The following is a 25,061-nucleotide window of genomic DNA, read 5'->3' on the forward strand; positions in this document are numbered from 1 at the left end:
CTCATTTCTCTACAGGAACATCAGGACTTGCTTGGACAAACACACACTAAGACAAAGTGCAGCTGTCAGTAGGTGCAGGGAAGAGATCTTTGTTGTCAAGTGCACACACACACAAGTCTATTTTTTAACTTCAGTTGACTCAGTTAAAATTACATCCTTTCATCTGCACTTCTTTTTCATTTGGCCTCTGCTTTTCTGGATAGGAAATAAATGCTTTGAGGGCTGAACATTCCCCGCCTGTGCACGAACAGTCCCCGGGACCCCTGAAGCAGGACTCGGGACGCTGTGTTGGTTCAGCTCGCCTGGCAAGGCTGAGGTTTTCATCCGGGAGCACCTGTTTGAGGAGCCGCAGTAGCGGTGGGGCCATCGGTGGTGAGGTCAGCAGTCTGAAGTGGCTGCAGAGGTCAGAGCGGAATGAATGGGTCATTTCTTTTGCAAATGAAGAGCTGCAGCCTGGAGCAGCCTTAGCAGAGCCCAGCATGTGGGTCCAGGCTGTTCCTTTTATGAGCTGATGGAAATGGGGCCCGAAAGGACTTCCCTGGTGGAGTTCTGTCACAGCCTTTGTTATCTGTGCCTCCCGCAGCACGCACTGGGCATAGATTATGGATTGGGGGTTATCCTGGCTACCAGCACAGTCCGGAGGATGAAGGCTTTCTGGCTGCTTAGAAAACCCAGGGCTGCAGGGTATCCTTATTGCCATTCCACAAGGAAAATCTTGGTTTAAGATGGAGAATAAATTTCTTTCTGCTTTAGTGCTCCTTTTTACCCACCCTACACTAAAATGAGTAAATCCAAGGGCTACATTAAAATAATGTCTATAACTGAGTAACAAGGGATTAAAAAGCCCGGATTCTCTTCTTCGTTCTGGTGGTAAATCGTTGATTACTTTGACAAAGCCCTGTGAATGCCTTGTGCCTCACTTTTTCTTTAAAACACTGAAGAATAGTAGTATATTCCTTTTTCCAAAACATTTTTAGGATTTGGGGTACAGAGTGCTTTATAGATGCAAAATATTGCTGTTAGTAGCACCATCTGTCAGTGAAATAACTATTTTTGTCTACTTTTTTATGCAAGAATGTTACTTTCTCTGAACTGTTGATTTAGAATTCATTTTATGTTATATAAACAATGTCAGTTCTGTCTTGCCATGTGCTTCTTTGCAGACCACCAGGGAACTTCTTTCGCTGTGACATTGTAATGGGAGGTGGAGACACCTCGAGGAGAAGGTCGAAACAGACAACAGCAATTACAGTCAATGACATCTATCACTTGAGAAAATCTTGCCTCAATTACAGGTTTGCGTGTGATCTGTCCATGCCATCTTCCCTATCTACAGGTATTTAAAATAAGGCAGGGCGTAGAAATAACTGTTTCCCTTGTAGGAGCTCTAGGAACAGCTTCCTGTTGTTATTTTCTTTTCACAGCCTCGGATAGAGCAGGGCAGGGTGGGGGATTCAAGGGCAAGGCAGCTAAGCTTGGACTAACTGCGCTCAGGGTTTTTCCTCACTGCTGTGATGTTACAGCCATGACAAGCAGCTGGAAGTTAGAACAGTCCTGGGACTGTCAGAGCTTGTACTAAAGAGAAAAATGAACTTAGGTTTAGATTTTATTTTTCTATATGCTATGTGTGCAGGATTGTTTTTTATGGCTTTTATCTCAGTTTTCCTTTGGAAACCTCAGGAGGACTGTCCACCCTTCAAATCTGTTTTGATGTGTTTTAAATGCACAGCCACTCTTGGTAGGTTGCAGAAAAAGGACATAACATCATCATATGTCTTTGGAGGGATAGGCGTGTTCTTTATTTCCTAGAAGCATCAGCCAGGTTCACAGCATGTTATAAGAAATGCTGCAAGAGACGATGGATGTTCCTGAGGGCTCGGGGACAGTTTGGTCTTTGGGGTAAGGCTGAGGTTAACCATGAAGTCTGCGTCCAGGCGGTGATTTGACAGCAGACATGGGCACATGGTAATGCAGTCTCTGAAAATCACAGAAGCCTGCTGAGTTATTGTGAGCTGGAGGAGCTTTTCTGTTTGTGGGCACATGGGTCTGCCTGCCTCACATTGTGAAGACATAACTGAGACATAAAGGAGGCTGGCAAATTGCAGAACACTGATGGAAGGGGGGACAGGGAGCAGAAGAAGAAAAGTTAAGAGTTTGTAGACAAAGGGCTCAAGCCTAGTTGTGAATTCCTAGCAGGTAGCTGGTCTTTAGATGAAAGCATTTGTCAAGTAATGTACTGATTTAATGCGGGAATTGGATAAACACCTGCAAAGGTTTTTGCATCCTGTTTGCAGTGTGATTACAGGTTTTAACAGAGAAAGTGGTTTTACTTTCTACCAAGGTGTGTATTTGTTCATGTACCTGAACTATATAGGGCAGACAATACATGTGATATCACAGAAAATGAGACATGGATGACACTATGGGCTATGGGCACATAATGTCCCCACAGATTATGAGTGGTTGCAAATAAGACTTACAACTTGCTTTCCTTCTGTTAGCACCCCTCATACTGTGAGAATTGCTGCTGGATTATCCAGGGCCTTACACCAGCCGCGCTTTGCTGTACCAGCTGGTGGTCTGTACCCCATCCCACAGACCCGCTCCTGTTCCCCTGGGCAATGCACCCTGCTCCGCATCTCCGTTACCCGTTGTGCCTCCCTTGGGCCTTGCGCTGTCTCCCTTCTCTGCGCGGAGACCTCAGTGTCGTGATGTAGCTGCTTGGCTGTGCCCAGCGGTGGCTGTGATCGGGCTGCACGTGCACGCTGTGCCCGTCACCGGGCTGATGGAGCAGACGCGTTCCACAGAGCACAGCCAGCAGCCACACATGGTCGGTGTGTATCTCCTTTTGTTCCTGTTGGGACTCTGAAATGCAACAGGCTCTGCCTGACAGGTTGTTAGGCTGTCCCCTACACTTCCCCCAGTATCCTACCACAGCCCTGGTTGGTGCACAGAGTTGTAATATTTTGAGATTGATCCCTCATGTCGAGGGTTAAGATTGCGGGGTGACAATAAAACCCTGGCAGATGTATTGTTAACCCCCTCTCCCCCTCCCACACTTCCCCCTCCCCTTCCCCCTTTTCACTAAGGAGAGGCGATTGGGAGGAAAAGAAGCACAGAGTGAAGAGAGTTGGAAAAAATTAAAGATGTTTTACTAATGCTACTAATAAGAATAGAGAAAATAATACAAAATATACAAAACCAATCTTGAAAGTCTCAGCAACTGCAGAGCCGGCACCCAAAGTCCTGGGTTAGACTCTGCAGCCAATCAGAGCTGGATTCAGTCTGTCACTGGCCTCAGTTCGCAGGGACGACTAGCAAGGTCCTCTTCTAATGTCGGCCATAAGCAGAAGGGAAAAAGGGCAAAAGGGAAAAGTGACGAGATCCTCGTGATCTCCCACTTTATATGAAGTATTCACGTGAATGGAATGTTATACACAGTTGGTCAGTTTCTTGGTCTCTTGTTTCTCGTCGCCCCTCTCGCGAGATGTCCATCTGTGCTTATCAATAAGTTTGCATTCCATTGCTAGGTTTACCAAAACATGTGTCTGGTGCTCCAGGAAAATGCAGTTAATATGAAGGCTTTAGCTGACAGGCAAATTCACTAAAAGAGAAACTTGTTTTTAGCAAAACCAGGACACCTCATTTCATTTGGTTTTTTTAACTTTTAAAATCCTCTTTTTGAGCCTTGAACCATTCCCATGCTGGAGCCTTGTGAATTAATTGCTAAGGCCTCACAAGTTGCTGACAGCTGCACGCAGAAACTAGCTACGTGGTTGGCCATTCCTGTAAATCATTTGACTCTTCATAAATTTCATTCTGGGCTTTTCCTTAAAAGCCCTCTTCCAAACTGGACACAGGACAATGGACACCAGCAGGCACAGCTCCCAGTGACAAGGATGTTGTCACATATCCAAAAGCCTGGTGGGAGGAGCAGACGTTAGGTCTGAATTCATCCTGGCAGGGAGATTCGGCTGAGAGAGGAGAAGAAGGTCAGAGGCAGCTCCAAGGAAACGGCTTTGGTTTAAAATGTTCCTTTGGAGTTTTCTCACTGGAAATATAAAGTATGGGAATACAATTGCTTGGCAGAGGAACTATATTTAGGAATAGTCCTGTATACATTCAGTACCCTATACAGAAGGAGACAACATATATCCCTGGGCATCTCAGCAAAATGAGGGGTCCCTGTTGTAAATGTGACTTTCTTCCAAAATAACTCATATTATCTGGAGATGTGTTTTTATCAATATTGATCAAGGATGTTCTTTTTCTAGTAGGCCATTGCTCTCTTCTCTAGCCAAGCAGCCTTTGCAGGTCAGACCAGCTTTATCTAGGCGGTGTATCAGTGTCAGTCCAGCTGGGAGCACTATTGGGATGCTCACTTGTGTCTGTCTTTGTTTTTTTCCTGTTGTAACACAGTAAGGTAATTGTGGTCACCCTTTCCAAAGGCTCGGTCTTCCCTCTGTTGATTTGACAAGCTCTTTTTTTAAGATCATTCTCACCTGCCACTTGAGCTTTGTTGCCTCAGGTAGTTTTACCTCCTCCTTGTGCAGGCAGGGTTGGGAGTTCAGACTGCACATCCCTGCGAGATGTAGCCAGTGCCCGGTTATGGTAAATGTCATCAGTGCGGAGGCAGGAACTGGGATGCCGGTATGTCTCATTTGCTTTTCTCTTTTGGGACGTAGCTTGACCAAAGAACTGAGCAGTTGAAATGTCACAGAGGAGTATGTGGTGTGGATGGAGTTTTTTTTTTTTTTTAAATGAGAAGCCCGGATTAGTTTACATTTGGTTTTTTTTCTGTTTTAAGTCATAGGTGAAAAACTTGGAGGGGCTTTGTCATTGTGTCTCAGTGGAAGTTTTATTCTGGCTTAGAAAGAAGTGCTTCCCAACAGACTAGCAAAACAAAAGCACACATCCCTTGCCCTGCAAAAGTCATTCCTGACCAGAGCCTGAAACAGCTGGAGTACAGATTGTTGATCTTTCACACTGCCAGCCCTTGTGCCATGTTTGTACCCACGTTCTTTTGTCAGCACTTCAAGTAATATTTATGTTCTTCACTGGCTGTGCTGGGCAGTGTGTTGTGAGGGCCCTGGTCCACCAGCTGACTCTGCAACCTCTTTCCACTGTCCTGCGGGTTTGGCTGCCTGTGTTCATGGTCTGCCCTGATACGGTGGAGTGTAACCTGGGACCAGAGTGCTGCGGAAAGAGTCGTGTGCCAAAGAGCGGAGAGAATCCTGCTGGGGCCTCCTCGCTTCCCTTGAGAGCCACAGCACAGAGCTGCCCTGGTCCTTGGCTCTCGTTTGGGGTCGGCTGTAGAGGTGTCTCTGCCTGGTTATGGACCTTTCTGATCCTGACCCTGACCTGCTCGCCTTTGCTGCTCACGCTCCTCAAGCTCCTCTCAGCATCTGCGCAGCTCTGCTCCCGGTGCCGCCCGCGGCCTGTTGGACGCAGCATCTCCACCTGCCTCAGGAGTTGGGGAGTAAATGTGCACTGATACAAGAGATGCTGTGGGATCATGCTTGTTTGTTACTGTGACAAATAAGAAAAATGTGGTGTTAACTTTGCCTCTCTTCGTTTCCAGCTTCCTGAAAAGATAAACCGAAAATGGGGTCTATTGGCAAGAGCTCAGACTGCTGAGAAACAGCCGGCAGGAGGAGCCATCTAGACATTGCGACGGTCATAGCTGCATGTTTCAAGGGCATCACTAGATCTGCTTTCTTGGGACTTGCAGACAAACCAGCAGCAGCAGAACACACAGGTAACTTTGTGCAACTAAGCAGTTATTGCAGCTGAGCAGCTCTAGTGATTTTTACCTTTTGGAGACTTCCCAGGTTCCTTTTCCCACCACAATGTCTTTCTCTGTCATTGTTTCAGAAACTTAGAGTGTTGCTGAAGATGTTAGGGATTCTTTTTGGTCCCTGGAAGGGGACAAGTGTTTTATCTTCCAAGAAAGTTAGTGTAAGATTTTATGTCCAGCATCCTAGCCACAGAGTAAAGAATTCCAAAGCAATGCTTGTTTTGCGTAGAACGATATCCTCCTGGATTCCTCCTGACCTCTGAGGGGACCTGTCAGCAAAGAATCTCCGAAATGTATCAGTACTGCTCTGAATGTTGGCCTGACAATGTTTTTCAAGCAGTTCTGCCTCCTTGTATACAGTTCATCTTTGCCTTCTGTGAGAAGGTCAGAGGACAGCAGTCACCCTTCTGCACAGCGCTGTCTTCTCATTAGTTGGGTGCAAAGTATCACCCTGCTTCTTCTGCCAGTCCTGCAGCCCTACATTGCCCGAGCCCCACGGCTGTGCCTCTGCAATGCCTGTAAAAAAGAATTAAGATTTTTTTTTTAATTTGTGGTGAATTCTCTACTTTTGTAAGTCTGGCCCTCATTTAGTCACTTAAATGGGAACTAGGCACCTTCTGGTCTTGAAAGTTGCTGTAATAATTATTTTGATTCTGAATGTGCCAGAAACTATTCTAATGCATATCAGTGTGAATTAAGTCAATAGAGATTCTTCAAATTTATCCTGGTGTTCAAGAGAATGGAATTCATGCACTTCAATTTACAGCTTATTAAGTGATCAGAATTAATGAACTCACGACAACCTTTTCCGTTCTTGTTTACACATTTTCCTCCTGTTCACTCATAATGTACACGATTTGGAAAAAGCAGAGTTGAAAAGGCAGCGTGTGGGTCAGATATGTCCCATGGAGCACCGCATTGTGCTTCGGGCTTTAACCATATTTGCAAAGCTGCTGTGTAGAAATGGCACCGTCTGACTCAGTTGATGCACAGAAACACGGCTCCATTTTTCAGAACTCTCTCTGCATTCTGAAAGCTAGAAAAATATTTGTACTGAGGAACAGACAAGGTGAACTTCAGAGTCCCTGGAGGATAATAAGTACAAAACAATTCCTCCTTTTTTTGAGAGTCATTTCTCAGTGTAGTACCGTATTTCAGGCTGGTTGTTGGGAATAACACAAATCATTGGATCCACCTTTTCTTTTATTCTGAGATTTGGGAGACACTTGGAATGTCACCAAGGAAACCTCGCATAAACCCTCTTTTTCCTGAGTGTTCTTCATTCAGTTCAGGGTTGGAGTGATGAAAGGATCCCTTCGATTTTCAAAATGTTGAAGTCTAAACTTGTGAGGCTACATGCTCGTCTTGACATCATTTCTCTGTGACATCATAGGATAGGACAACTTCTAAATGCTCCATCTATTACATTATTACTGGGAGCGAAAGAACACCACTAATTTGTGAAAATAGTAGGAAAATAAAAAGGGAAAAATAGGGGAGCAGCAGTAATTTAGATACTGCTGCATTTGTAGCCGAAGCAACTGGGTGATAGCACTTGCATACCAATATCTTTATCTCATCTCTGTCTGTCACTCTAGAAAAGTTATCATGTGAGCACACTGCAAGATCTGTCATCAGATAAATAATATTACAGGGCTTGTATGCAACCTCGGCAGAACTGGAGGAGAATGAAGATCCAAAGGTAGAAGGAAAAAGGACAGGGGACACACAGCAACACCGATATGAGGGAGTTGAGGGTACCCTGGTACAGCCATAGTGTAGGTGAGTGCAGAAACCCTGATAGTGGCATTTAGAGGACTTGTTTACTCAGGGAAAGGACGTAGATGGGACATTAAGTTGCTGCTGTAGGAGAGAACAGGGGGCTCCTGAAGAGGAGAATGTTGGGATCACAGCAACCCATACACAGTTTGCTTGGGGGCACCAGCACGTGCCAGGCATTGCAAGGGGAGCTGGGAGGTTTGGAAACGCAGCATATGAGGCATTTGTGCAGGGGTGAGCACAGCTTATGGAGTAAATCCCTGTATGAGAGAGCAAAATCTTCAAAAGGACAGCTGTAGATAGTGAACTGCCCCGGAGAAATGAGAACTAGAGGGCAGGCCAGCCTGCTGGCGCTGAGCAGCTCTGCTGAGAGCAAGGGTGGCCAAGGCAGCAAAGGGGAAAGGTGCTTTCAAACCGTGTGGGCTGGTTCTGGCTGATGTCTGACTTGCTGAAAACCAGAGAAACTGGTTAGTAACTCCGGCAGGCTGGAGTGGAGCGCGGGGCTGAGCAGAGCGCCGAGCAGAGCCACACCGGCAGCTGGCTGCGAACTTGGCCCCTGCAGAGCTGGCACTGCCCGTCCTGCTGCTCCTCTCCGAGCTGGTGCGGAGATGGGGCATCTTGGGGCTACTGGGCGGTCCTGGTGTGTGAAAGTAGGGTGCAGAACCAGGTAGTCTCTGGAAGTTGATGTATGGCAAGTGCCTAGCTTTTTTTATCTCTTTTGGCTTCTGTACTTGCATACCAATGTTAAATCATGAGAAGGACCCTGAAGAAAGAGAAGTGAAGCAATATGGGACTCGGATTTGGAAGAAAGGAGGGGAGAATAGCCCGCGGTTGCATTTGAGGAAGGTAGAGCATGCTGGAGTCACAGGACTCAGCTTTAAGTAAACTGACTTAAAACTCTGATTGAAAAACAAATGTGCCTTAATACAAGTTTCAAGTACTGCTCTATTTTCTGAATTTGTTAGCTTTTTTCCTTCTTCGCTTCTTAGTGCTGAGCGTTCAAGCCTGCAAGGCAATAACTTCACAGCACTGCCAGTATTTCCAAGTTCTGTTTCTTTAAGAAGTTCATAAAACTCGTCACAATACCCCAGTAAAGCTCCTGCTGCTGTGCTATCTAATCCAAAGTAGTTTGTATCAGATTTATGTTCTGGCAGCTCCGTGATAAACTTGGACTCTACCACATTACAAACACAAAAGATTACTTAAAGTTGTTGTTATTGAATCTGAAGGACTCTTTTGTTTCATGGAGTCCTGCACCCCGTACCAGGGTTGTGGTCTCCATGGCACTGCACCTCATACATTTACAAATTTAGGCAGCCTGGGATGAAGACATTTCCACTACTGACAATTTAATATTTTGGTAGATTTAATTTCTTATTTGCGTTAAAATTGTGCATGTCTAAAACAGAGCAGAACTCATAAAACACTGGAGAATTCAGTGAGGTCTGGTATTTTGACCAAAGGATCCTTGGGAGGTAAATGTTGCGTTTCTCCTCTCTCATGTAAGTCCCCTTAAAGTTGATGTCTCAATTCATAAGGCTCCCCTGACAACCTGGATCAACCTTGTGAAGTTCCCAGGAAAAAGACAATTATGCAGAAAATTACCAGACGCTCAATTCCTCCGGTGTGAGGCCTCACAAACCTGAGCCTGAAAACATGAAAGACTGAAACTCCGATGTCAGTCACACCCTTACCACAAAGATTATAGGTGTAACCAGAGGAGGAATTCATCACAAAATCTCTCTGGTCTGAAATCAAGCAGAACCCTGGAAACAGCTGCCAAATACTCAAGGCCAGAGACCTTCATCCTAGGACCAGTTCTTGTGTTACCCAGTGCCCTAAAGCTTGTTTTATCCCCGGTTTATGGAAGGTGGAAAGATTACTGACACCCATAGTAGAAGACGGAATATTTTATTTGTCTTTTTGTTAAAATGCATCTACATTTGGCTGAAGGAACAATAATTTTTCTTACTATGGCTCCAGGATAAAAAGATATTTACTATCTCCACACTTCCAAGTGAGAAGTTGCCTTATAACATCGGGTGTACCCTTGTGACTACCATCACTAGTAGTGTGATGGTCTGTACTGTCTAACTGCCCCTGGAGCAGAAGATCAGTTTAATCATTAACAAATTCGTCTTCAAATTGCTTGTCTTGAAAAGGTTATATATTATATTGCTTGTGTGGGACCGTGCAACATGCTCTGTAAATTGTTTCTGTACTCATGACTATTGCTATTTTGTGTGTTCATTGTCCGATTCTGCTGACATGTGTAAAGCATTCCTGGAATTTTGGGGGTTTCTTCTAATGTTATATCCCAAACATGACGCTGTAGCTTGGTGGGATGCTGGTAGAGGGTCACTCCGCGTTGCTCTGGGACCTGCGGGAAGCCCAGGAGTGCAAAGGCAGCAACTGAACAGGAACAGGCAGAGGACACCGTGAACTTCTCATCTGGCTTCTTGTTTCCAGCCCCATGCTCTTGTACTGTTGTGTTTCTGCTGTGAGAATCCTTCAATTCTTCCCTTTGGGTCCTTATGCTACCAGATGGAAATCTAGCTCAACTTTCAAATACTCTGAATAATTTATTATGAACAAAATTGTTGGGTCTGAGAGCTGGTTCCTTCTCTCTCTCTTTCTCCTTTTCTCTCTGCAAACTGCCTTTCAGAGGCAAAGTTTCTAATTACAGGTCAGGGAGGCAGGTTTAATCACACAGCAGAGCTCTTGATGCAGCGTTAGAGAGTGTTATTTATACACCTGAATTAATAGGGATGCAGCATTTCAGTTGAGAAGAATAAGGTGGTTTTCAATTTCACTCTTTTTACGCGAAACAAACCACATCAGATTCACCGAGGTTTTTGACCTAAATTATTGGGATCCTGAGTAACTAACAAATAACTGCTGGGCAGAGATAGAGCAAAAAGCTGCGAGGACAGAGAACTGCACACATAGCAGGGGAACAACAGAAGTAGGATATATCAGAAAGCCAGGAAGAGATAGAAAGAGGAAGCCATTGGGAAAACAGAACAGGTAAAAATACAAATACGCAGCTGTCTGTCCCAAGGAAGACTTGGAGCGTGGTGGCATCCACAGAAACCGAATGCTGCAGTGTGTTGGCATGTGCCCAGCTAACTCAAAATATTGTTGTTCTTTTAAGGCCAAGAACAGGAGAGGTGGAGATGAAACCTGAAGCGTGTGAGGAGTCCCTTGTACTCTGTGCTGCAGGGAATGGGATCCCTGCACCGTCAGCACTCGGAGTCGCCATCAGCTTTGCACGGAGGTGTTGGTTCTGCAGCACTGCGAAGAAGCGAGCAGACCTAGATGGGGTTGTTCCTGCGGTGTTGTAGGCGCCAATGTGACTTGTTTACAGCAGTACAGAGATTAATTTTCTCTGCGATTTTAGATACAAAACCAGCAATCGCTGTGGGCTTTTGTCCCGTTTTATCTCTGTCTCTAATTTTTGTAGTTTGGCTTGGTGTTTAGTGTTTGCTTGGCTGTTTGCAAAGTCTGTGAAAATTTCTAGGAGCTTTCTGGACTTTTTCCAGAGTTAAAAAAAGTGGGAGATCTGTGCCTTTGCATCTGATTCTCTAAGTTATGGAATACACTGAGTTGACTGAGATCCTGATGCCCAGAGTCGTCGTTTGGGCTCTGTGATAGGTTTGTGTGTCTCCCACCAGGTTGGTGTGATGGAAAAGGGCCCCCAACACTTGGCTGTTCCTTCTACCAGCACTTATGGTTGTGGTTCGTGGGGGAGGCCCCTCTCCCACAGGGCTACAAAGCTCACTGTGACCTACCAAACCAACATATCTGCCATGATAAAATCCCAAGGCAACAGAGGGACTGAGACGCTGTGCTTCAAAACAGGTAAAATGCAGGTTCTGTGGGAACAGAGCAAAGCATAACAGCCAGAATACTGGGTTTTATGCTCAGTATGTGAGACTTGGCATGGCCTTCACAGTATCACAGTATCACAGTATGTTTGGGATTGGAAGGGACCTCAAAAGATCATCTAGTCCAATCCCCCTGCTGGAGCAGGAACGCCCAGGTGAGGTCACACAGGAACATGTCCAGGCGGGTTTTGAATGTCTCCAGAGAAGGAGACTCCACAACCCCCCTGGGCAGCCTGTTCAGTGCTCTGTTACCCTTACTGAGAAGAAGTTTTTTCTCAAATTTAAGCGGAACCTCTTGTGTTCCAGCTTGATCCCATTACCCCTTGTCCTATCATTGTTGGCCACCAAGAAGAGCCTGGCTCCATCCTCATGGCACTCACCCTTTATATATTTATAAACATTAATGAGGTCCCCCCTTAGTCTCCTCTTCTCCAAACTAAAGAGCCCCAGCTCCCTCAGCCTTTCTTCATAAGGGAGATGCTCCACTCCCTTAAACATCTTCGTTGCCCTACACTGGACCCTCTCCAGCAGTTCTCTGTCCTTCTTGAACTGAGGGGCCCAGAACTGGACACAATATTCCAGATGTGGTCTCACCAGGGCGGAGTAGAGGGGACCTTGAGCTCCTAGAAGTCGTATTTTGCCGCAAGTGGTATATTTCTAGAAGCTGTACTCAGCTGTCTCTAAGCTAAGCTAGGAGACAGATGAATGCAATGCAGTCACTACCTATATGATATATTACTTAAGGAAAAGAAGGTTATCTACTTTTGTAAATTTACTTTCAATCCCAAGATAATTTTTTTGTTTAGATTACCTATACCGTGAACCTTGTCCTCACGTATGTCTGCAAATCATCACCGCAGCGCTGGAGCAGCGTGTGCAGGGAATCAGAACTGATCCACCAGGTACGTGCGGCACAGCGCTCGGGATCCCCGGGGCTGGGTCTGCAGCGGTGCGGCGGGACCCAAACCCGGCTGCAAGGTGGGTGGGAGCTCAGCTGCAGACAAGGGGTCACAAGCTTGAGAGGGCGAGCAGAAGAGAAGCCTTCAGCAGAGAAAAGTGGAAAACGCTGCTCCCCAGGATGCAGCCCAGCGCGCTTGCGAGGGTTTGTGTTGCCAGCGTGAGGTTTTCTGCCAGGCTGCAAGGGAGGAGGACGCGCGGTCTGTGCGCGCTCTCCCTGTGACACCCCTGTTATTACTGTCACACGCAGATGGCTGACACCCGCCGTGACAGAGGCAACCGAGGGCTTGGTGCTGCGCTGCACTCGACAACTTGTCGGGTGTGTGATAGTCAGGCTGCCCTTCCTGTGGGAGGAGATTTAATGGGAACTGTTGCTTTTTGGTGTGTTTGTGGTTTTTCTCCTCCAAAAATAGCTATCTGTTGGAGTGGGAGGATTTCTGAGGTGGGAGAGGATTAGCAGTGATGACACGGATGGTCATATTTCAGGACAAACACCTGTACATCAGTCTAAGCCTGTAAGTAGCAGCCTGTTAAGCTGAGTTCACCTCGGCAGCACTCGCCCTGTGTCTGGAGCCGAGTGCCCACCCTCGGGGTGCGGCTGGTGCTACAGGCTCGGCCTTTTCCCATCCTCTGCACCGGTGCAAATGGAGGAGCTACGAATGTTTACACTTGACAAGACAAAACACATGACAGAGGTGATGACATCTTTTTAATACACCTTCTGCATTTCTGTCTTTTCCTATTCCTGACCCTTCTTGGAGCTTTTCCTTCATGTTTTGTTTTTAGGGGCTTTTTAGTAGAGAAATTATTTTTAACGTTTGAGAGGGCAGATCAAGTCTTCAGTGCTGCCCCTTCTGTTCGGCAGAAGAGCTGCTGGCAGGGACGTGTTGCCTGGTTTTCCAGAGATGAAGCATACAGCTGTTCCAACATCCCACGCCCCTTCCAACCCGCAGGTGTGCACTGAGAAATCAGGATGTTAACTGGAATCCTCTGTTATTGCCACTGGCTTCTCCTCTTTCAAAAAGGACTCAGCCTCCTGGAATTTCTGAATGAACTGCTGCAAACTCCTGTTTCGTGAACATTGCGTTACAAAGTGTTTGGAGAACATTTCCTATAGATTACATGGCTTAATGACAAAGTATTAATGATTGTTAAGTTACTTTGTGAACAAACACCCTGCACCTGTGACCTGGTGCTGAAAATGCTATAGGGCCACAGAGCCCAATCCAGTCCTCCCATCAACTTCCACAGTGATTTCTGATGTTACAGTATTTTTGTGCCTGTTCCACTATTCCATTATCAAGGCTTTGAAGATATGAGATCTTTGGCTAGTTTGTGCATCCAAAGAAATCAATGTGAAGCTAATCATCCTCTTTTACAGATGCAGAAACTAAGATTTCAGCAAGGATTTATGCAAGTGAGAGGAAAATAGGACTCAAATCTTGTATAAGGACGCTCTTGTAAATACATGTCTTGTATTTCCACTAATAAGTGTTTGGAGTTCCTTCTGGCTTTGTCGTTTGGGTATTACCGGAACAAGCATCGTGCCTTCAGGATGCTGCATTCACCACTTCAGGGTTGTGCTGATCATCACTGTCCTTGCTGAAACACGTCACTCCAGTTTCATTCCAGGAACTACGAGTGTTAATTTCATAAGAAATTTTTGTTAATTGTCATGTAAACAGTTTTGCGGGAGGGGAAGAATCAGCTGTATCAGAAAGACGACCCAGTTCTGCGTGTACAGAACGATAGAGGCTGTGGCAAAACCCCGTTCCCGAATCTTCTCGAGTGCTTTTGGGAAAGGCTGCAGCCCTGTGGAAGCGCGGCTGGGCTGGGCGCGCTGCTGCCGTGCAGCTGCCCGTGAAAACCACAGCGCCTGCCATTGCCCCAGCAAAGAACATCGCATTTTCTAGCAGGCATAAGGAGCTGCCAGCGTCATTGAAATTTTGTAGCTCTGAATAGTTGCTGTAAATTTCATCTGGGCAATATCCCCAATTGTGTTGGATATAATTACATTCAAAGTTCTTTTTAATCATTTCTTTGGAACGTGTCCCAAGATTCAGCAGTTTTGGATTGGGACAGAAATTGAATTATTTATTATCAATTAGAGGTTGTCAGAGCCTTTGACACCACGTCGAGCTGGCATTGTTTGGTATCTGTATTAATGATCGTATAGATAAAAGCATGAAATTATTGGTTAGGAAGCTTTTATTCCAGGCTGAGAAGGCTAGTTTGCATACTTGGCTGGATGCTTCCCTACACTCACTGTCATTATGGCCCTGTTTAATCAAGTCAATGTTGCCTGTGGAATCGCTTGCCCATAAATTGATGAATTGAGTGTAAGAATAATTCCCCCTAGATGGAACCCAGTTGTGACTTCCCTTGCCATCCCAGCCCAGCGCATTCAGACTCTTGTGCTTTGGCTGTGGTCTGCTATAGACCCTGGAACGATCTTTGTCACATCTGTTCTTTTCTTACGAGAGCAATTTATTGATGGCTGTTGGTGCTGTGGTAATGCTGGATGCTGAGCTTTTGTCCCTCCAGGTGAGGGGAAGGAGAGGACAACCTCACAGGTGTCCCGAGCTCTCTTCACAGCTCCCTTCTGCACCCTTCTCTCTGAAAAATAATTGTTCTTATTGCGTATTGGCACTTTGCGAGAAACCTCAGCTGGAGAGGGAGATCACGTAACAGGAGACAGCAGAGGGCAACCCCAGATACGCTGGTGCAGAGAGGGAAAGGGGCAGGAAATCAGGCAAAAGGAGCAGGGGGAAGATGCCGCTTGTCTCCTCGAGATGCCAAAAAGAGGGGCTGAGGAGAAAGGATGCCCATGCGATGTTATATGTGGATTTGGCTGTTGCCAGGGTTAGTAAACCCTTAGTGGGAGAAGGAGGAAAAAAGCCCTTCTGAGGACATACTTGCACAGTCTTTTGTAGCAAATCCATGTCTTTCCTGCCCGCGCTCTGAGGTGCTGGAAGCACCGTGCACTAGTGCAGCAGGGGCTGACCCAGCGCGTTACGAGACGCAATTTGAACACGGTTATAAGAAGTTACACGCTCAATCCAGGGAGAGAGCGGGAATTTCTCAGATGATAGATCCAATAATTCGTGTCACCAGTTTTACTCCCCACTGGGGTCAGTTTCCCCCATAGCAATCTTCTGTATCCAGTATCGTTTCTTGAAATGTGTGTAAATCTCAGTGGAATTACTGATCTGTTCGGGTTTTTCTTCTGATTTCCACCTCACACAGGTTTATCAGGGCAGGGCTGTCCCGCGCTCACAAGGAAACCAGCGCAGACGCCACTTTTCCAATTATTTCATTACAGCAAAGGAAGCTGGAGCGAGCGAAAGACACAAGTTCTCGTTTTACTGCACAATGCTGAGATTTCAAAATCTTTTCCATTCCAGAATGAATCATGTTTGAAATCAAACTTTCTTACAAAACGAAACTCTGGAAGCATTGTTTTGTTTTGATCAGAGCGGTTCCTCTGTTTTCAGTGTCTTTAAACTGAAAAAATGTTATTTTATAAAGCTTTATGTAACTCTTTATATTTGTGTGTGTGTGTGTTTGTTTTGAAAACCTTTCTCAACAATGTCCAATACACTGAAAATGCCAAAGTAGGCCTTTTGGGCATTATTGAAATACCTCATTTGTTTTGCTGAACAGCAAAGTCACCGTGTTTTTCAAAACAGTTGGGTCTCAACAAACGTATTTTTCCTTTAGCATTCCCCCCCCCACAAACACTCATTATCTAGACAGATATGTTAATACTGCGTAACTCCCTTATCAAGTTGGTGCCTGCACGGTAAGAAGTGCCTCTTGCAGCTCATTTGGAAAAGCTGGAGCTGCGTGTATCCAACCTCGGGCTCAGCACCGACTTCCCCAAAGGAAAGCAGGCGGCTGGGGTTCCTGGAGCAGACCTTCTGAACCATGTGCTGTGCAGCAAAGATGCTATTTCTCAAGGAAAACAAAACGCAAGCCAACCAAAGCTCAGCCCCTAACAACCAATCAACAAAACTGAAAGCGCTGTTGTTATAAATCAGCTTTTGTCTTGACTTGCAGAAGGTGCAATGGCCCCTTCATCCGCTTAAATCCTTCTGCTTAGGGGGGAAAGAATAAGTGGGAATGGAGAACGTGGTGTGTGGAGCTGCGAACAAACCACCTCGAACCCTGCGAGCAACTTTTCCCGGTCTGGTGGGGATGTTTCTGATTCCCAACCTCCTCAGGAGCCGGCAAGCAGCAGCAGACTTGGGAAATGACTAATTAAGCGGTGATTGCAGGATTGCTTCCTGGCCTGGGCATCAGGCCACAGGGGTGAAGCTCTGGCAAGATGGAGCCCTGCATATTTCCACAATGGGGCATTCTGGAGACATGCCCGGGAGGAATGGATCCTGATACCATCGGGAAGGGAGTACCTGCAGTTCAAAGCAAGCCTGAATGCAGGTTTTAATCCCTTCTGACAATCGTTGAGAGGAAATGGCCTTTCCTCTGACCTTATCGTTGTAAACAACAACTAGTCATCAGGTTTGTCCTGCTAAGGGAATAGTCAAGGTCTGTGCAAGGATTTTACCTCCGATTTTTTTTTTCTCCTTCTCTGATTACAATGGTTTAATTCTCTAGACCTGAAATGCATTCTCACCCCTTAATATACTGGCTTCAGGTACATTCTTTCTTAATGATTGAGTCCATACAGATCGGCTGGTTCAAATTAGCTTCTCGGAGCTGAGGGCAGACGTCCCATGGCCAGTTTCGGTACTCAGCCCTGCGGCTGTTTGGTTGTTTTTGTGAGGGCTGCTGTGAGATACCTTTTGGATACACCAATATCCCCAGAACTGGGTGTGAGACAAGCTGACAAACCCTTCTAGTATGGCAGAGAATCACTAAGAGCTGTTTTCAGGTGGCAAACAGGCAGGATGGAGGACTTGCTGCTGGGTGCCATTAGTTCTATTATGACAGAAGGATGCACACACTTCTGGAATTGCAGCAGTGGGTGGATTTACCCCTGTGGATTCATATGGCTTTTAGTGCTAAGGCAATACAGATGACAGAGGAAATGAGACAGTCGCTTCTGCTGCTCCTGGAATTAGAGCCAACTGTCTGCAACCAGCAGGACAGAGCGGTGATGCAGAAGAGGGCTGACCTGCCGCACTGGTGGGATTTCAGGGTGATGAAATCCCCTTTCCCCCAGATCTATGCAGGACTCTGCCACTAACTGGTCCCTGACGTTGAAAGGCACATCGCTGTGGCCACCTGTGAACATCCCCTTCCCAGTTGCTGCTCATCAGGTGCTAGGTGGTGTAACAGAGATCAGCTGCCGCAGCCTTCCTAAAAGGGGATTTGCAGAGCTGCCAGGAGGGCACTGTGCCTGGGCAGAGACCTTGGCAGGGTGCAGAAGTCACTGATGGCTTTGTGTGAATGGCTTTTTAATTCTGGTGGAGGTTATGGGCAGCACTTACATGTCTGCTCTTTGGTGCCCCACGTGAAGTCAGATAGCAAACCAGAAGAGATTTCTCCCTTGTGCTGCCCAGCCTGGCTCATCGCTGCAAATTGAGGGGTGTGCTGCAGGAGTCGGTGTGCCTGAGCTCTCTGCAAGTCATGGCTTTTTCACTGTGCCAAAGGAACATTTCACCCCTAGGTAAAGAAAACAAATTGTAGGTTTTTTCTTGTTACCCTGGTTGACCCAACTTCTGCTTCTCTAGCTTATAAGGATTCTTATTAGGTGCTTTGACAAGAGAAATGTATTTTTTTAGTAGGCTACGTTCACTACATGTAGGTCCATATTTCTGGTGAGAAACCTGTATGGATCTGCAAATGAGAAAAGGTTAAAAGCCAGTTTCCCTGGTTTTGCAGGAAGGTCTGAGTGGGCTGTGGCGGGCTAAGGGGATACTGGTGGCTTTTCACAAAAAGGATGGCTGTCTTTCACAATTAGGTACCACTAGTGGTAAATTTGGGCTGTGTTTTGTTTACCATATCTGTGAGCAAGGGGAAAAGCCTGAACACTGTGGGGAGCAAACTCTGAACACTATATACATCCTCTGTGAGGGGATGGTTGGGGTCATGGTCTCAAGTGGTGAAGGAAACAGGGTTGGATCTGCTCTGTGCTTTTCTCTGGTACTGGCATGTGCTGTGGCCATGGACTGGCTGTACCCAAGGGGGTGGCTTCTCTGATTTTTCATCAGGGTTCTATGGCTGTGGGTGGAAGAGGATGTTATATAATAAGTATTTGCAGTCTGTCCTGTAAGCACGTGATGCTGTTTCCCTTGATCCATACCAAAATGAGTTGGAATCACTTCTAGCTTTGTTCAGAAAACAGCTGTTCGAGGCTGTGGCCCACGTGTGGGGCTGGGACATAAGTGGAAGCATCCCAAGAAGCTCTGACGTGACGCGTCTGAAAGGATTTCCTTTCCTCCCGCTCTGGGTGATGACCCAGGTGGCAAGGTCACCTAATTAGGCTGCTTGGAGATCTGGTCACTGGTTACGTGTGCACTCTGCACCTCGCGGGACACCACCGGCTTGAAGCAGGGGGGTGATACCACCGTCCCAGTCACTGGGTGCTGTCTGCATCACCTGTGCACTGTCTGCATCGGGGTGACATTGTCAGGAGCCCGAAAGGCTCCCCGTTCAGTTGGGATTAATGCAGTAGTTCCTGAAAGAAACGCGCTCTTTCCAGCCCACCCATTCTCCCCTCTGAGATTTACTTGCTTATATATTTGCAGGTGGTAGGTCTTTGCCTTGTTGTGGTGTTACCTGTGCTAAGGAGAATCATAAAAAGCTCAGGCACTTATTGATTCACTAGCAGAAGCCACTTCAACAGTGATAAAGCGCTGCTTCTCCCTCAGTTATGGAATACCTATTACGTTTTCTTTTCCCACCCCAAGGTTCCCTTTAAGACTTTTGGAATTATTTCCTCCACTTTACAGAGCTGTAACAAAGGATGGGTGGCTGCATCACTCTGCCAGCTCTACCTGAGTAAAAGGGGCCACAGAGAGGCTGAAAGGGCCCCTGTCAGCAGGCTACTAATTGCACATGTCCGTCAGCAGGTTGTCCTTCTGCCGAAGAATGTTATCTGGAGATGAATCCATAGGCAGCACAGAAGGGTGTTGTTGAGCGAGGCAGACCAGGGAGCCACGGAGCTCATGGGGACGGTGTCTGCGCCGCAGGTGCAGGGTGAAGGGAGCACACAGCTATGTGAGAGCTGCTTGCCTTGCAGGGGTCGTGTTAAAAGGGAGTACGCTTTGCTTTTCGCTCCCCAAAGAGACCACTTGGGTTGTGTTTTGCGCTGCTCTGCAGCATTTTGGGGAGTCTGCAGTAGCTGGTTTGCATTCTGTGGGGCTTGTTTGTGGTGAGCCAGTGCTGCTTTTCCTGCTGGCTTTGCCCTGTGCATGTTATGCTGTAACGCTCCAAATGCACTGTTTGTAAAGAAGCAGGTGTTTTGTTTTGGAGCTTAGTGAATACCATAATGCCACCGTCTTGGCAGTTTTCATACCTGAGGAGTGGTTTTGTTTGTTTTCTCCCTGTGCGGGAGCAGCACACTTTGCTGTTCTGTACAACCTGAGCTCTGGAAGTGTCTAAATATTCTTGTCCAGTTCAAATGTTCCCCATGGAAGCCCTGGGAGCTTTTCACTGAGGCCAGGGAAAAGGACACTTACTTAAAAATACACGTGGTTAGACTTTCTTCTGATCTACTGTGAAATAATCACAATCACTTCCAGATTGTTTCTTTGATTCAAATAAGTCTCGCCAGAGCTGACAAGGTCTCACTCTCAATATGGTATGTGTTGTAACTAGGATGTATATTGCCATCAGCACCCCAAGACCCTGGGAGAACATGAGAGGAGGATTTTGCTAATCTGCTCTTACTGAATGCATGTGAGAGTCTCATAAATATTTTTGAAGCAGGTCAAATACTTGCCATCACAAATCTAAAGAGGCCTCAATGAAAGCAATCCTTTGAGCAGGAGCGCAGGTGGATTTCTCCTTCCTTATGAGAAGGCTCAAGGAGCACTGGAACAGTTTTGAAGCAGTAGGTAATGCTTGTGGAGTGAGTTTTCACTCCAAAGTTGGGGAGGGGAGGCTCCTGACCTTCATTAAGCTGCAGGCTGGCACTCAGCACCTGTCTGGGGGCAGCGGAGGAGCCAGGAAGGGCTGGGGTGGCAGAGAGACACTCGATAGGGAAATGGAGATGCTTCCCGAGAGCAGGTTTGTTGATTATATGGCAGTAAACAACTTGGTGCTAAGGAGACTTTGGGATATGGTAGAATCCTGCCCTTCAGTAATTGTAGTTATTATCCCAGGGTTCAGCAGCAATCCTGGGAATAGAAACAGGTACTGGAAGAAGAACTCGCTGTCTGCCTGGAGAGCCTGGCTGCAAGTAACCTTCACCTCAGAGCACCTGGCCATGAGGACTGAGAAGTCTGTATTTATGTTGTTTGTGTCTTTGGCTGTTGGAAGTGGGTGGGAATTATCCCGTGCCATTGAGCAGGTGCTACACCTGTGATTAGAACCAAGTTTAGTTCTGTTTCCTTGAGCTCACGCTGCCATTCACGGGACTCACGGTGCCGGAGCTCCCTTTGAGTTTGCTCACATCCTGAATCTTCCTGTGGGATCCCAAATGTCACCATCTTCATAACCAAAGTTCTCTCCTCTTAAGAGGCAGGTTGAATTACTGATCCTCTTCCTGCACGTGTGATGCCCAGAGGTCTAGAGCTGAGCTGCAGCCCCCGCCACTGCATTTTGGTGGAGGTGTGGAGGAAGCAGGTGCCCTGTTTCCTATTCCTCAACCGCCAGAAGGTTTCTCTGTTCTTCAGGGCTACACGCATCAAGGTAGAATTTTATTCTTTTTTTAAAGAGACAGACTAATTTCTGCTCTGGCCTCAATGCAGGAAAGCTGCCCCCAACCTCTCTCCTGTTGGCTTGCTTGCTGTTGCCTTAGAGCCGGGGAGGACCTTTCCTGTAAACTCCTGCACAGAGGAGGCCTGTTGCTGTGAACTCTTGCATAGTAATTAGAGAAAACAGCTTTGGGCTCCCGCCGCTGGTTACGCAATGGGGCTGGGTTCGGTGCTGTTTGTCACCACGCAGCCCAGCACCCAAAGCTGGTGGCTCTGCCCAGAACCTTCCTTCACCTCCATCCCCCCGGAGCCACTGCACATTGTGGGAGCTTCTGACCCACAGTCGGCCCCCAGGTAAATCTCGCCTGGGACCTATCGAGGGAAATCAACTCCTCAGCAGAAACAGTCCAAGTTTCCAAGGCAACTGTCCTCTAACCCCGTTTTGAACGCTGCCTGGTTCCCATAGAAAGTTGCCCGTTAGTCTGGTCAGCAGCTGCCGCGGGGAGCGCGCCACCTCCAGAGAAGTTGTCCTTCGCTGGGCTCTTTATGAGCAGCCGGGGGGTGCAGGTGCCATGTGCTGCCGGCCCCGCCACGTCCAGCCCGGGAGCTGCTTTGAGCCAGCGCGGGGTGCCTGTGCCTGCCCACCTTCCCGCGGAGGCAGACGTGTTTGGGGCTCCCGGGAGGCGCGCGGAGCGGGGGGCTCGACTGCGGATGGGGCTGCTCTTGGGTTGTGGGGTTTTTTGTATTTCCAGTGAGCGGGAAGGTGACAAGTGAAGAAAAAGGACATGGCGTTTTATTTAATTAGAAAAACCAAACTCCCTAAAACTAGCCTCCGAAGGGCCTCCGTTGTCATCAGCTGCACAAAGAGCTGTGACAAATGAAAGGAACTGAGCAGAGAAAAGGCTGCTTTCTCTTTGTGTCTCTTTCCCAGCTTCTGTTTGCTTTGCTGTCTCCCTTGCTCCCATTGATCAGGCATGTGGAAACATTCCTCCTCCTGCGCTCCCATTGTGGCCGCCTGGTTGCCAGGCTGCCGTTGGCTTGAATAACTTCACTAAGCCAGGCCTCTCCAAAACCATGCCATCCGGTGCGGGATGCGGGGCCAGACGCTGCCCTCCCGTCCTCCTCCTCTCCCTCCCCCTCCCCGGCAGCGCAGTGAAAAAATGCACCAAAGAACAAGGGAGGGAACGTGGAGCCCCAGCTGGCCCGACGCGGGGGAGAGGAGCGAGCTCGCCCTCAGAAAATGGGGGCAGCGCGAAGGGGACAATGGCCAGCCTGGGTCGCTGCCTTAAGAAGAAGGTGGGTGGTGGTGGCAGCAGTGGAGGCTGCAAGCCTAAAGTTTCTGAGCAGAGAGGGGACAAAAGGCACGTTTCCAGGGAACACAAGCTAGTAAAGCGCAGTGAGGTGAACCCCAGCCTTGTTTCCCATGGAGGGGAGAGATGGCGAGGACACAACAGAAGGCAGCTGGCTGGGGCTGGGAGCCGTTCATGGCCAGCTCTTGGTGGCTGTGTCACAAATGTGTCCCTTCAGCAAACACAGCACCCTGGGCCAAGCTCTCCATCACCACCGGCTCCCCTTGGTTTGGTGGTGTCACACCAGCTGGTGCTGGAGGTGATGCTGGTGCAGGTGACAGCTCTGGTGCAGAGCATGGCTGCACTTCTGGGGGGAGCGCAGGGGTGGCTGTGCCCCCAGGACTTGCCCCGAGATTAACTTGGGGTCATTCTGGCACTGGAGACACTGGACTTGAGCACAAGCCGGCTGCCCAGGGACCTGGGCAGCCATTATTACACCCGATACAAATCTGGCCTGTTGTTCTAATGCTATTTTTTCCTCAGTGAAATAGCAGTAAGTGACCTGCACTTATTGACTCAGCACGGCCGGGGCTGGATCCTCAGCTGGTGTAAAGCAGCCCTGGCCTGTTGGCTCTTGGTGTCACCTGTGACCCCTGCTGAGTCTTCACCTGCTGGCAGTGTGGCCGGTGCCCTGGATCAGTGGAGCTGTGTGGAGGCTGGGCAGGGGCTGCCCTCCCGGTGATAAGTGGCCCCTGCATCCCCAGAGAGGCAAAGAGATGTCCTAGGGCAGCTGGAGCCTGAGCACGGCTGGGTTTGCTCTGCAGAGGGGTCCTGGGTTTGTACTGGGTTTGTACTGGTTTGAAGGGCAGGGACTGCTGAGCTCAGGTGATTAACATAACAATCCTGAGGCTCTGCCTTCATCCTGCGGCTAAAGCCTGGTTTGCTCAATCCAATTTCCAGCCTCTGCCCTTTCTTTAGCAGCCTAATTACACCGGCAGGACAGTGGAAATGACCTTCTTAAAGACACAGTGCCCCTCGTCCACTTACCTGTCAAAACACAACGCTGATATAATTCAGATAAATAACATGTTTAGGTACAATGGGCAAACAGGCTGATGTAGCAGAGAATTCACTGGTACCCTGAAGTTCACAGTGGTAACTTGTGTGGTGTTTATCAGCAGTGATGTGCATTTGAAAAGCTCTTTCCAAGCAAGGTCTGCTGGCTAGTAGGGCCATGAAGCTGTGGGATTGTGCAAGTTTAAGGAACAGTAAGTGTGCAGTACTACACCAATAAATGTGCAAAGTGTTACCATTTCACACAGGGACCTGTGAGGGCTCTGGGCTGGAAAGCTTCTGCAGCGCTGGCTGCTCTCATTAGTCATCCCAGCCTCATTCTGTCTCTGTAACGTGTCCTGCCCAGCTCTGCCCTCCTGCGCAGACTTGGACATGGCCTTTGGGCCCAAAGAACCCGTGAGTGCTCTGGTGTCCAGTCCTGTGGCAACTATGGCTCTGGTGTGTGCCGGGGGCTGTGGGTTCGGCTGCTCGCTGTCCTGCTCCAGGCGAGCGGCAGAAAACCCTTGGGCTATGGAAACCCTTGGGCTATGCGTAGGAGGCTGGTATGGCCAGGACGGAGTAGAGGATGGGTGTCCCCAATGTCCTTGCAAGCTCTTGTCCACTGGAAAAGCAATAGGTGATTTCCCAGGGGAGCAGAGCATGTTTCTGTGCTAGCATTTGGATGAGCGTTGTGAAGACTTGTGCTGTAGGTGGTCTTCATGTTCTAACTCTTGAAACTGTCTCAGCAGCCACATGTAACAGGCTGCCCAGGGCAGTGGTGGAGTCACCATCCCTGGAGGGGTTTGAAAGATGCAGAGATGAGGTTCTTAGGGATGTGGGTTAGTGGCAGAGTTAGGTTATGGTTGGACTCAATCTCAAGGGTCTCTTCCAATCAAAATGATTCTATTTGGTTGTAATTGGTGGAGCAGCCACAGCTAAACTTCTTCTGGAGCCAAAAGGATAGTTTTGCTTTCTCTCCTGCTTGGGAAGTGGGAAATATGATGAGCATCTTGAGGTTTAATGTAACGAAACAGGCCGGGAATAAAATTGACTGGGTAGCTGATACAAACGTGTCAGTCACACTTTGCCCCAGAGCCACTGTGATTGCTGAGATACCTGTTCCGTCAGGCATTGAGAAGAGGTAGGAAAACAATTTTCAATTCATGGCAGTCTTAAAGAGACCTGCTGCACACAGCAAATTTGATGCCGTGGTAAGTGACACTGTTTGTGACAGACAAATCTGTGGCTTGTGTAGCGAAGCAGTTCAGAAGTGCTTGCTGTCGCATACCAAAAGGCTGTGGAAATGCTACTTGCTTGGAAAAATGTTGTGAGAGGAGCCCGATTACCGAAGGCGGCTACAGAAAACCATAGGAAAGCAACAAGATACTTGAGTATAGTGGGAGGTTTGGTGTGGCCTTTTGTTTGTGGGGTTTGGTTTGTTTGGGTTTTCTTTTGTTTCCAAAGGCACAAACGG

At 47.7% G+C, this 25,061-nt stretch overlaps 1 long non-coding RNA gene across 2 annotated transcripts; it reads left to right on the top strand.

Annotated features, from left to right (window-relative positions):
* The first annotated feature begins 554 nt into the window (after positions 1-554).
* Positions 555-15,965, top strand: LOC110359816 (uncharacterized). Of its 2 annotated transcripts, XR_010466799.1 has the most exons (5): positions 555-684; positions 1,164-1,295; positions 5,582-5,758; positions 10,731-11,530; positions 12,084-15,965. It is a non-coding gene; the product is annotated as an uncharacterized LOC110359816 (long non-coding RNA). The 2 variants fall into 2 exon arrangements; XR_010466798.1 differs by lacking the exon at positions 555-684 and having other exon boundaries at positions 1,205-1,336.
* Positions 15,966-25,061: the final 9,096 nt, after the last annotated feature.

The sequence above is a fragment of the Columba livia genome, chromosome 17 (genome assembly GCF_036013475.1).
Source record: "Columba livia isolate bColLiv1 breed racing homer chromosome 17, bColLiv1.pat.W.v2, whole genome shotgun sequence".
NCBI lineage: Eukaryota > Metazoa > Chordata > Aves > Columbiformes > Columbidae > Columba > Columba livia.